The sequence below is a fragment of the Arachis hypogaea genome, chromosome 16 (genome assembly GCF_003086295.3).
Source record: "Arachis hypogaea cultivar Tifrunner chromosome 16, arahy.Tifrunner.gnm2.J5K5, whole genome shotgun sequence".
Classification (NCBI taxonomy): domain Eukaryota; kingdom Viridiplantae; phylum Streptophyta; class Magnoliopsida; order Fabales; family Fabaceae; genus Arachis; species Arachis hypogaea.
This window is the reverse complement of record NC_092051.1, coordinates 135,260,477-135,273,147: the sequence shown is the minus strand read 5'-3', so window position 1 is coordinate 135,273,147 and position 12,671 is coordinate 135,260,477.

Below are 12,671 nucleotides of genomic sequence, written 5' to 3'. Positions count from 1 at the left end.
TTCCCATGCATCCAAATATCAAGTTTGACAAAAATGAACATGCTAGAGATGTTGATGAGACAAGATACAGAGGGATGATTGGTTCCTTGATGTATCTAACCTCCTCAAGGCCTAATATCATATATAGTGTTGGTGTGTGCTTAAGATTCTAATCAAAACCCAAGGAGTCTTATCTTTCAGCTGTCAAGAGGATTATTCGATATGTGCTTGGTACCACTAATTATGGTTTATGGTATCCCAAAACTGATTCATTTCAATTAGTGGGTTATTGTGATGCAGATTTTGTTGGGGACAGAATTGATAGAAGAAGCACAAGTGGCATGTGTTGCTTCCTTGACAAATCACTCAATGTATGGTCAAGCAAGAAGCAAGCAACAGTAGCACTATCCATTGCCGAAGCTGAGTATATTGCAGCCTCTTCTTGTTGCTCTTAATTACTATGGTTGAAAACTCAGTTAGCTGACTATAAACTGAAAGTATCTAATATTCCGTTATTTTGTGACAATATGAGTGCTATAAATATTTCAAAAAATCCTGTTTTGCACTCAAGAACAAAGCACATTGAAGTTAGATTTCATTCTATAAGAGAACATATGCACAATAAAAATTTAGATATTCAGTTTGTTAAATCTGAAAATCAACTAGCTGATATTTTTAGTAAACCATTAATAAAAGAGAGGTTCTGCAAATTACGAACTACACTGGGCATTCTTGATTCATCTAATTTTTCTTAATTTTTTTGATATTCTGGTTTAAGCATTTTGTCTCTTAGATCGAGATGAGATTATTCTGGGCAGATGATGAGCAGGCTTCATTAACTCCTTGCGATGCATTCTAGTCTCGTTGGAAGCAAGTGAGATTTGGTGGACCTGGTGTGTTTGCTTGTTTATCATCAAATGGGTCACCTATGTTAAAGCACCTTGGGCCCTCTCTGGACTTGGTTCTAAGAAATTTATTTTTGGTCCCAAAACTTAACTTTATTTTATATATTGGGCCTTCTTTCAAGTTTTTTTTTCATTTTAAATTAAATTTTTAAAATTGAAATTACAGTGGTTACAGCTGTAAAATTCAAAGGTTTTCAAAGCTTTCATTTTTATCCTTTTTCAAGATAAAATCTTTACACTACCCAAGGCCTATATTAATGCTCCACTACATGCACCCTTTCACACTTAACTCCTCCATTCCTCCTTCACTCTACTCTTCACATTCTGAAACTAACCTGTGTCCTATAAGTATGGCTCGCAAGAAAATAGCAGTCCGCAGAGGCTCTTATAGTGGTGATACTCTTCACGTTCTCAACCCTCCACTCCTATCTCACTAAACACTGAATCATCTCCTTCTCCATCTCCCACCAACTCTCCTCCCACCTCTCCTCAAAATAACTCTCCTGAAATGGCTCGCACAAAGACCACAGCTCGCCGTCCCGGCGTTACTCCTCGACCTACCTCCACTCCGCCTAATGTTTCACATCTCAGTTCATCTCAACCCAATTCTTCCAGGGGTAAGAAACCCCTTCGTGAAGAAGACGAAGAGCTGCCTTCATCCCATGCTCGCCACAGCCGCGAAAAAAGAACAGCGACCAAGTGCCACAACACTGATGAAGGCACTAAAGTTCCATCCCATGATGAAGATCCACTGATTTCCACATCTAATTCCTCCAAGATCAGAGTCCTGAAAGGTATCATGAAAAATGTGCTCCAAGAGTTTGTCAATCTCACCGACCTTCTCATCAACTATGGAGTCGAGCGCAAGAGGAATGAAGTTATGGAAGAGAATGCGCTCAAGAAAACAAAAGGGGGGATTTGGATACTCAGGGATTATGTGGAGGACATTGAGGCTGGCCTTACAACGACTGACAATGAAGATGATGATGAAGCCTTCGATGATTCGAACTCTGATGCCTAGAATATTTTCATCTCTTCTATGAATTGGACTGTTTTACTTGATTTTTTTCATTTAGATGACTGTAACAATTAACTACTTTATTGCTTGATGACTCTTTTGGATAGCCACTAATAATTTTTGTAGGGTCTTTTCCCTCTTTGATGACAAAAGGGGGAGAAAAGAAAAGAAAAGTTAGCATGTGAGCATTAGCTTAGGATATGGACAATGATGTTTAATATCTATTACTGTGTTTAATTTTAATTGCTCTATGTTTGGTGTTAATTGCTCTGTGCTTGGTGTTATTGTTATTGTGATATATTGCTTTAGAAATTATTCTTGGCTGTTTTAAGTTTTATCCACTTGAAGAGGAAAGCCATGATTAAGGGAGAGAAATGCTAACAGTGATGAGGAGTACAACACACTTCGGATCATCATCAAAGACAAGTGCCTTCAACTCCTTTAATTTAATATTTTAAATTTAATTATTCTCTTTTATCATATTTGTCATCAAAGGGGAAGATTGTTGAGCTAAATTTTATTTTGGGCTCATATACGATGACAAACATTATTTGGGGTAAAAGCTCAAGTTGGTTTAATGTGTGTGTTAAGTGATGCAGGCCTATTTATATGTTGCTTCAGTCCAAGTTAGTATTGCTTCAGCATTTTAAAATGTTACAGCTCCAACACTTAAGCCCAATACTTGCTAATGAACAACAAATCAGTCCCATTAGCCAAGAGAGAGGGCACCGAATACAATGGTGGGAACAAAAAGAAGAAAAGAAGGACATTTGACATCACACAAGGATAGCTCACAGCTGCAACACCACGACAAAAAATAAGGACAGCTGGGGTCAGACATCAGTAAAGCAACATTCAAAATATGGGAGAGAAAAACACACTTGCACAAGAGTAGAAGCAATATAGTAGCTCCTCGGACAACAGAGGTAATGGAGCAGAGGGTGTAACACCCTACCATACTTAATCTTATGCTTAAGTCATAAGACTGAGATAGTAAGGTATTACGACATCTAAGAATATATATATATATATATATATATATATATATATATATATATATATATATATATATATATATATATATATATATATATATAATAAAGAAAAAGATATTTAACTAGGAGCCTTGAAAAACGGGTAAAACAAAATCACAAAATAAAAAATCGCAACGCTCAGGAAAGGATTACTTGCGTGCTAAGAAACCTAATAGGAACATGATAAAGATAAGCAAAAGAATAAAGGACAACCAAGGAAGCAGCATAACTAGCCCATGACTCAGCCTGCGAAGCTAAGGCTGGCCAGAGGGTATATATATACATATAGACATACATAAGTGTTCTCAAAATATCCTAAAATACCAAAATAAACTCCTAACTCTCCCTTAACCTCTAAGAAGAGCAGCATACATAAGTTACTTGAAGAGTAAGCTAAACATATATATACATATATACAGCCAGAAGCCAAAATACACCCAAGGACTACTTCGCTTTCCATGACCCAGACGCCTAGCGAGGAGCCTCTCGACCTGCATCTGAAAAATAACAATACAATATGGAATGAGAACCGGAGGTTCTCATCATGGTAAAAGTGCCACGCGTATAATAAATAAGGTCATGAGAATGCCATAGGCAATCCTAGAACTCCGTTATACAATTATCCAACTTAATTACTAATCAAAAACTATAAACAGGGGTAGGTATTCTAAATCTACCTAACTTACTAAATTTCAATCCACACCTATCACCAAACCATTTCTCCATTTCCTCCATCCCTCCATCATCCATAATGCAACAGGAACAAACAACCAAACAAGTTCAAGCACAAGTAATGAACAGATAATACAAGTAGCAAATATACAAGTAGCATGTGATAATATCACATGCTACTTGTATATTTGCTACTTGTATTATCTGTTCATTACTTGTGCTTGAACTTGTTTGGTTGTTTGTTATTACATGCTACTTGTATATTTACTACTTGTATTATCTGTTCATTACTTGTGCTTGAACTTGTTTGGTTGTTTGTTCCTGTTGCATTATGGATGATGGAGGGATGGAGAAAATGGAGAAATGGTTTGGTGATAGGTGTGGATTGAAATTGAGTAAGTTAGGTAGATTTAGAATACCTACCCTTGTTTATGGTTTTTGATTAGTAATTAAGTTGGATAATTGTATAACGGAGTTCTAGGATTGCCTATGACATTCTCAGGACCTTATTTATTATAGCGTGGCACTTTTACCATGATGAGAACCTCCGGTTCTCATTCCATATTGTATTGTTATTTTTCAGATGCAGGTCGAGAGGCTCCTCGCTAGGCGTCTGGGTCCTGGAAAGCGAAGTAGTCCTTGGGTGTATTTTGGTTTCTGGCTGTATATATGTATATATATGTTTAGCTTACTCTCCATGTAACTTATGTATGCTGCTCCTCTTAGAGGTTAAGGGAGAGTTAGGAGTTTATTTTGGTATTTTGGGATATTTTGAGAACACTTATGTATGTCTATATGTATATATATACCCTCCGGCCAGCCTTAGCTTCGCAGGCTGAGTCAGGGGCTAGTTATGCTGCTTCCTTGGTTGTCCTTTATTCTTTTGCTTATCTTTATTATGTTCCTATTAGGTTTCTTAGCACGCAAGTAATCCTTTCCTGAGCGTTGCGCTTTTTATTTTGCAATTTTGTTTTACCCGTTTTTCAAGGCTCCTAGTTAAATATTATTATTATTATTATTATTATTATTATTATTATTATTATTAGAGGTCGTAATACCTTACTATCTCAGTCTTATGACTTAAGCATAAGATTAAGTATGATAGGGTGTTATAGAGGGAGAAAGAAATGCATACCAAGGAAGAAAGCAAATCCAAAGATAGCAGAGATGGTGGAATGGCTCCTCAACCAGCAGAGTTAGTGGAACAGGATGAAAAAGAACTGCATGCCCTCAGAGACAGCTCTAACGGGTAGATGGTACGAGGAATTAGAAGAGGGAGTGAAGAACAAATTGGAAGAGCAAGCTGAGTCTATAAGAAAGGCCTCACTTCAACATTTGAGAATAAGAAAAAGAGAGAGCACATTTAAGAGCATCATCTCAACACTTGAGCTGAATTCTTTTTCTTCTATTGGAGCTTTATTTTTTATTTTATTTGTTATGACTATCTTGTGTCATCTTTTGTATTGAGAAAAGGCTGAATATGTGAGTTGAAAAAGCAATGAGAGAAAAGGCAAGAGAGATGCATGAAAAAGCCACTAAAATTTGTGTATCTGCGTTGTTGAACTAGGACTAGTTTCCCGTGCCAAGTTGGGATAGCACTTGGTGTGTTTGAATCTGTTTAGGTTTTCCTTCCAAGTTGGGACAGCACTTGGGAAGCTGATCTTTGGTGAAGAAAGCTTAGTGGTAAATACTAGTTGAATTAGGTTGTAATTCAATAGTATTGGTAATTGTAATCAGTTGATTATAGTGAAAATTCCACCATGATTATAGTGGAGACTGGACATAAGATTCATGACACTTAAAATCCGAACTAAAATACATGCTAGTCTCTTTCTCTTCTTCTCTTCTATGTTTCTTTTATGCGTATGAGACAAAACGAAAAAATCTCCTACAAAATTAGTTTTCGCAAAAATAGAGCTTGAAACGTTCATTTTTAAGCCAACTTGATTCGACTCCCCTTCTCAAGTTCAATTAGGGATGACAATACCACCCGAACCCGCGGGTACCCACTCCGCCCTGCATTGGGGCGGATTTTTAGCGAGGCGGGTTTTTGGGAGGGGCGGGGTCAGGTTTAGATAACCCTACCCGCCTTGCTATATATATAATATATATAATTTTAATATATAATATGTATAATATATGTAAAATAATTAGCAAATAATTAATAATATTGTATCATATTTAAATTTTTACTTTAATTTATGTTATGTATGTGATGATGATTATATAAATTTTAAAATTTAATTTTATTTATTGGATTTTAATAATTGTAGGGACGGGTAGAGACGGGACGCGTACCCGTAGGAACGGGTTAGGGTTCAACGTTTTACTACCCGCGGGTAGAAGTGGGGCGGGTTCTATACGATTTGTTGTACGCGAGCGGGGTCAGGTAGAGCAAAAACCCACCCCTACCCGCCCCGTTGCCACCCCTAAGTTCGATCAGTCCATCAAAAGTAAACCAGAAAAAGAGTCTAGCGAACACTCTCTTTGTGAGTTATGCAGAAGCCCTCAATAAGTCTGCACTTTCATGGAGTCAATGTAACAATAAGCTTCATCCATAATGTTCCTGCATCATTGAATTACGCTGGCTCCTTTTAATCTCCAAATTAATGCATTATTGTTTGGACCGTTTCTTTTTCTTATGGTTGATTATGGTCAAACTCTAAAAGCTTTTTGGTGCAAGTTATTAGTTTAATGTTATTAAACCTTTTTATTTTAGTAATATTTTTTTGATAATTTCTAACCATTATTTAGATAGACAATTTAGTCTAGTCACCAAAAAAAAAATAGACAATTTAGTCTTTTAAAAAATTTGATTATCAAATATCTCTTAAAAAATCCAATCGCCAAATTAATTTCTAACTATTTTTTACAAATAGAACGGAAAAATTATTTTTTTTTAATGTAATTAAAGAGTGTCATGCACTCATGCGTCATCTTTTAATTATTTTAATTAGATAATAAATAATAAATTTATTCGGCTAAAGTAAAATAAACTATTTTATCTAGCGTTTTATATTTTTATGTGTTACTTTGATTGAATGTTAATGTAATCCTTTAGTAATATATTTCTTGGGTTTTAGGTTGAAATTTGAGATTTATGTCAACTATATAGGAGTTTTGGAGTTCAATTTGCAATTGATTTCACTTAAGATCGAGAAGTCATAGTTAAGCATGAATGGTTAAACTTTTATTTATGTTGGTTGATGCACTTTTCAACAAGGCTTTGTTTCATATTTTATTCAGTTTCATTTAAATTATGAGTATATAAGATATTGAGATATTGATATATAGATATATAAAATTATAAACAAAACACCTAAAGCTCCGACTCAAAACTGCTGAATACATTATACATGTGACATGTCATAAAGCACGTGGTTCCCGCAGGGCCGAAAGATTAGAGGCCCGTCCTAAAAAGCACCAATATGGGCCAAAACATCTTCTGGACACAGTAAAAGTTGCTGGGTCTCTTCTTAGTTCTTACCATCATCATTCATCCATCACCATCTACCTTTTTCTTTTTATTTGGTGCCATATCAATCTTGAGCTACTTTAATTAATGAGAAAATGACACTTTTTTTTTTCTATGAGATGTCTAGATGATTTTTTTTTATTTTTAAAATGTTCATTATTTTTCTCTAAAAATTAAATAGCATATATTTTAGTCTATTTGATTAAAATATTATTTAATAATTATTTTTATATATAAATTAATGATAATTATTTTATTATTTCAAAAAAAATAATATAAATATATACTTATTATTATTGTAATTATTTTTATTTATTTTTGATATTTTAACTTGTTACAAAAATATTTAATTCAAAATTTTTTATATATTTTATGATTAATGAAAAAATATTAAAGATAATTAAAATATATTATATTAATAGTAATATATATTTTATATTATTATTATTATTAATATAATAGTAGTAAAAATAATAATATAAAATAAATTTATTATAATAATTTTTATTTATTTTTTATTTTTTATCATTAATCACAAGTATATAAAAATTTTGGATTAAATCTTTTTGTAAAACGTTAAAATATTTAAATTATGTAATAGTAATAATAATATATTTAAAGTAATAAGTTTTATTTATTTTTAATATTTTATCATTAATCACAAAATATATAAAAATTTTAAATTAAATATTTTGTAACAAGTTAAAAAATTAAAAATAAAATAAATTAATTTTATTAATAATAAATATATTTTATATTATTATTACTAATATATATAATTATAATAATAATTATTAAAGATTATTTTAGTCAAATAGACTAAAATATATGTTATTTAATTATTGTAAAAGAAAAAAAGTGTATATTTTAAAAATAAAAAAGAAGTACCATTTAGACATCTAGTAGGAGAAAAAAATATCATTTTCTCTTAATTCTTTCATTATTCAGTATTATGAAAATTGTATATATTTTAAAAGTATAGGAGAAAATACTATTTTAATATTGAGACAAATTCTATCCTAACCCCTATTGATTTCACGAAAAAACAGCCTATTCCTTTTTTCATTAGAAAATTATGAAGCAAAGTTCAGTCTAAGCTATCTAAACTAGAACTTAGAGGTCATGTGGTTGAAGGATTAGTTTTTATTATCAAGAATATTATTTTTAGGAATATAAAGTTTAGGAATGAAATTATTTGGTATATAAAATTTTTGTGTTTTGTTATAAAATTTAATATTTTAGAATATTATGTAATAATCTTAGAAATGAATAAATTTTTGTTTAGTTAAATTTAAATTTCGTAGTCATATTATGTAATTTATCAAAATTATCCTTAATTATTCAAATTAAAATATTAATGACTAAAAATTAAATATAAATCTAATTAAATATTATTACATTTTTACATTGAATTTTATTTTGAATTAACAAAAAAATCTCTAATAATAAATTTACAAAAATACCCTTAATAATAAATATATTTAATTAAAATTATTGATTCTAAATTTTTTTAAATTTAAATATCTCTAACATCAAATATCTTTAGTTGAAATTATTATTGATTTTAATTTTTTAAAATTTACTAAAGTACCCCTAATATCAAATATCTTTAGTTAAAATTATTATTGATTCTAAATTTTTTAAAATTTACTAAAATATCCCTAATATCAAATATCTTTAGTTTAAATTATTGTTGATTATAAATTTTTAAAATTTATTAAAATACCCCTAATATCAAATATCTTTAGTTAAAATTAATATTATTACAATTAAAATTAGCACAAAATACTTATCTAAATTTTTAAAAATTTCATAATTCATAATTCGTCTCATAATCTATAGTTGAACTTATATAAAACAAATCTCAACAATTCTAACCACATATGTATTAAAAAACTTTATGTAACGACTCAATTTTCAGTATGTCTAGATCATACCGGAAATTGAGCGCTACCAACTTGTATTTCTAATTATTATCTATTATTTATTATATGAGCGTGAGTCGTTGTTAAAAGCGTAGTTATTTTACGAGGTACTTTTTTTTAAAAAATGTTTGTATTATTATACGGAATCAATCATAATCATTTCACATATAATAATAGATACAATAATTATAAACAACCACACTTATATATATCTCAAGCAGTTAACAACATTAAGTTATCTAACCGTTATTAGAGTATAGATGTTAGTTAGAACACCCCTAGATATAGCTAGATAATAACTATATACATATATATACATACAACATTCCAGGCCTTGACCTGTTTAAGAAGTCCCTAAGCTGGCGCCCAGGCTAACCTAGACTCTATACTCACCTAATCCCTCTAAACTACAAAAGCAAGGGAAAGTACGTTCTAGGTCTTCAAAACTCGAGTCAGGTGGAACATCATTAAAAGGCAGAAGATCGTCTACTACTCCTTTGCATGATCATACGTCGTTAAATAGTATCTCTCTAGTACTTCGTTGAGTGGTCACATAACAGTAACATCGTACAGAGGACCTAGGTTAAAGTTCGTAGATAAATGGGGTGAAGACGTCGGCTGGTCTCACGGTATATACATATAAACAGAAAACGGATCTCGCTCTAGAGTCAAAAGACTACCTAGAGCAAAATTCTTTTGTAGAATGACCACTAGCGAATTACGAGAAAGTATTCATGCCTCATTCTGAAGGGAGAAAGGAGAGAGAAGGGGTAAGAACTGGAAAGTTCTTAGTAGAGTCAGGTTAATTAGTCATGTTAATCGCTTTTGTCGTGCTTATCAGTCAGTAATATATTTCACAGTAAGCATAAATAAACACAGAGAATAGATAAATAGAGAAAATTGAGAAATAGAATACAAATAGAGAAACACAAGATAATAGCACATAGTAAACATAGTGAATAGAATACAAACAGAGAAAGCATATATTCATACAACAATCATAACAGAAAGAATACACAACCAAGTATGATGCATGTTTATCCTATGCAGGCCATGAGCTCGCGTCTCGGTTTACACTCTGCAGCCCGATATTACCTAGGAACTAGTTCTAGATATAGTTTCCATTGCATCCTTCATGTATACGTGTCGATGGTTAAGAATATCACTCCTTCATGACTATCGGCAGTCGGCACAATGCTCCACGCCATAATATACGCACAAGGAAAACAACGATCCTCAGTTCGTGGGCATCCCTGAGATTAACACACAACAAAACAACGATCCTTAGTTCGTGGGCTATCCCCGAGATTAACACACACAACAGTTCGTGGGTTATTCCCGTAATCATTGATTATCAATTCGTGGGTTTTTTCCGCATTTTAACCATTTTCATTATCCTTTCTAAATCTCAACAATTAATGTAATACTTAACCCTAAGCGCAATTCAAATACCAACTATGTTGTTCCTAGATCGATTCACTAATCACCATTATTCTCTGTCATTAAAATTTTACTAACTTTTTCTTCGATTTTTATCTTTTCTTCAATATTTTATCTTTCTTTTATCTTTGCCTCACTAATATGTTATTACCACTCCCTAAGTATTTTATGAAGGTAATTATGAGATTCTGATATTAAAGTTATCTTCTTAAGACTTTTAGAAAAAAATTGTCTTTTCGCTATTATTTTATTATTTTTAATAATATTATATTATATATTTTTGAAAATTACAAATTGACCCCAAAATTTTATAAAAAATATATTTTGACTCCCTTAACTTTTGATATTTATACTTTAACCCCCTAAACTTTTAGTATTTATACTTTTTCCTCCACAAACACAAAAATATTTGCACTTTAGCCCCTCTCAACATCAAAGGGCTGTTCTTCATTGTTGTTGACCAAACTCAAAGTGTTCTTCATAAATTCTTCAGATTCTTTCTTTGATTCTTACCCGTTTTTCAATCTTTTTTGTAATCGATTTTTATCATAATTCAAAATAAAATAGCAGCCACCAAAACTCTTAATTTCCACTTGATTTCAACACACTTTCAACCCTAATTTGATGGTTAGGGTTTTGTTTTTCCAGCAGCGCAAGAACACAAATTCATAGCTTGAATATCATCAAATTTTATCAAGAATCACTCATATATATAATCAATTTCAAGCATAACCAAATGATATCATAATTATACAACTCAAACACAATTAATCAAGATTAATATCACCAAACCCTACCTTAGTTTGCTGCCCCAAATTCGGTTGCTCCTTGAAGTATTCTTAAAGCACTTTTTCCTACTAAATCCAATCAAGAACAACTGGCCAAACTTTAGCAGCAGGTTAGGAAGGGATTCTTCATCTCAAACTTGCTGGAAATTGAAGTTCCTTGACCCTCAAGACAAATTAAGCATGATACATATGAAAGAACATCAAGAAAACACATGTTTATGCATGTGTTCTTGAAACCGAATTCAAAAGAAGGAAGAACAGCCATCTCACTTTATTTTCAGTCTTGATTAGTCATATGATTATAAAGAGAAAGATGAAAGGATCACTTTGATCGAATTAGAATTTTGATTTGACTTTTAGTTCAAAAGAAATCAAGCTTTGAAGATTAAAAACCAAGAACTTTTCTCTCTTTTCTCTCCTCCAAGTTTTTTGCCACAAAGAGGAAATGAAGCAGCGTTGGAGATCTTGGGGGGTGAAGGGAGATCCGTGATTGGATGGCTTGGGAGGTGGTTAAAATAATATTAAAATATCTCAGGTGTATAATTACTAAAATTAGATGTATTAAAACAACACATCTAGAGATTAGTATCTGAGCTACTAGTATAAATGACACTAGTAACTTGATTAACATGAGAATAGAAGGTATATGACGAGGCATTAGCATTGCTAAAGTCATCAGAGAGTGTTGGTGTTAACCTGCACTAGTAGATTATGAGTAAAATTTATCTCTTGTTTTTAACTAAAATAGATCAAATAATATTTATCAAATAGCTCTAATGAACCTACGACCAGTCAGTTAACAGCCGACCGCTCTACCACTGAGCTACTGAGGAACAACAGGAAAGAAATCAAAGTATCTTGGTCCCCTCTCCTCTTATGAATTGATCCAGAATTCGGTTTTAAAATTTCATGTACTGATTCTTGAATACCTACTATGGTCGAATATTCATGTGGTATTTTCTCAGATTTTGCATCTTTGATGCAGTCATCAATTCTCCCGAGAGGCTACAAGATGCATTAACCATTTCACGAAGTATGTGTCCAGTATAATAATAATATTATATTACTATTTCTCTTTTCTCATGAATCGAGTTCGGCTCATCAAACTGAGACTAATTACGGAAACCAAAATCTAAAACTCCTAACTAAAACGGCTCAAAAACTAGGTTCTTCGTGACTGTGTCGTCAAGCTTATCTCCAAAGAGGTTTTTACTTAGTGATGACATGATGATGATGAATATCGAGGTGCTTCTTTTACTAATCCTCCAGATAACTCTATATCTTCAGAAAAGGTCTCGTGTACCCGAAAATTAGGTTGTTACACTTTATTATTATCCAAATTAAAGTTATAAAAAAGTCTCAAAAGTTAAAATTTACTAGCACTAATAAGCATACATGCACAATTCTTATATAAGAATACAAACACATCAATAAA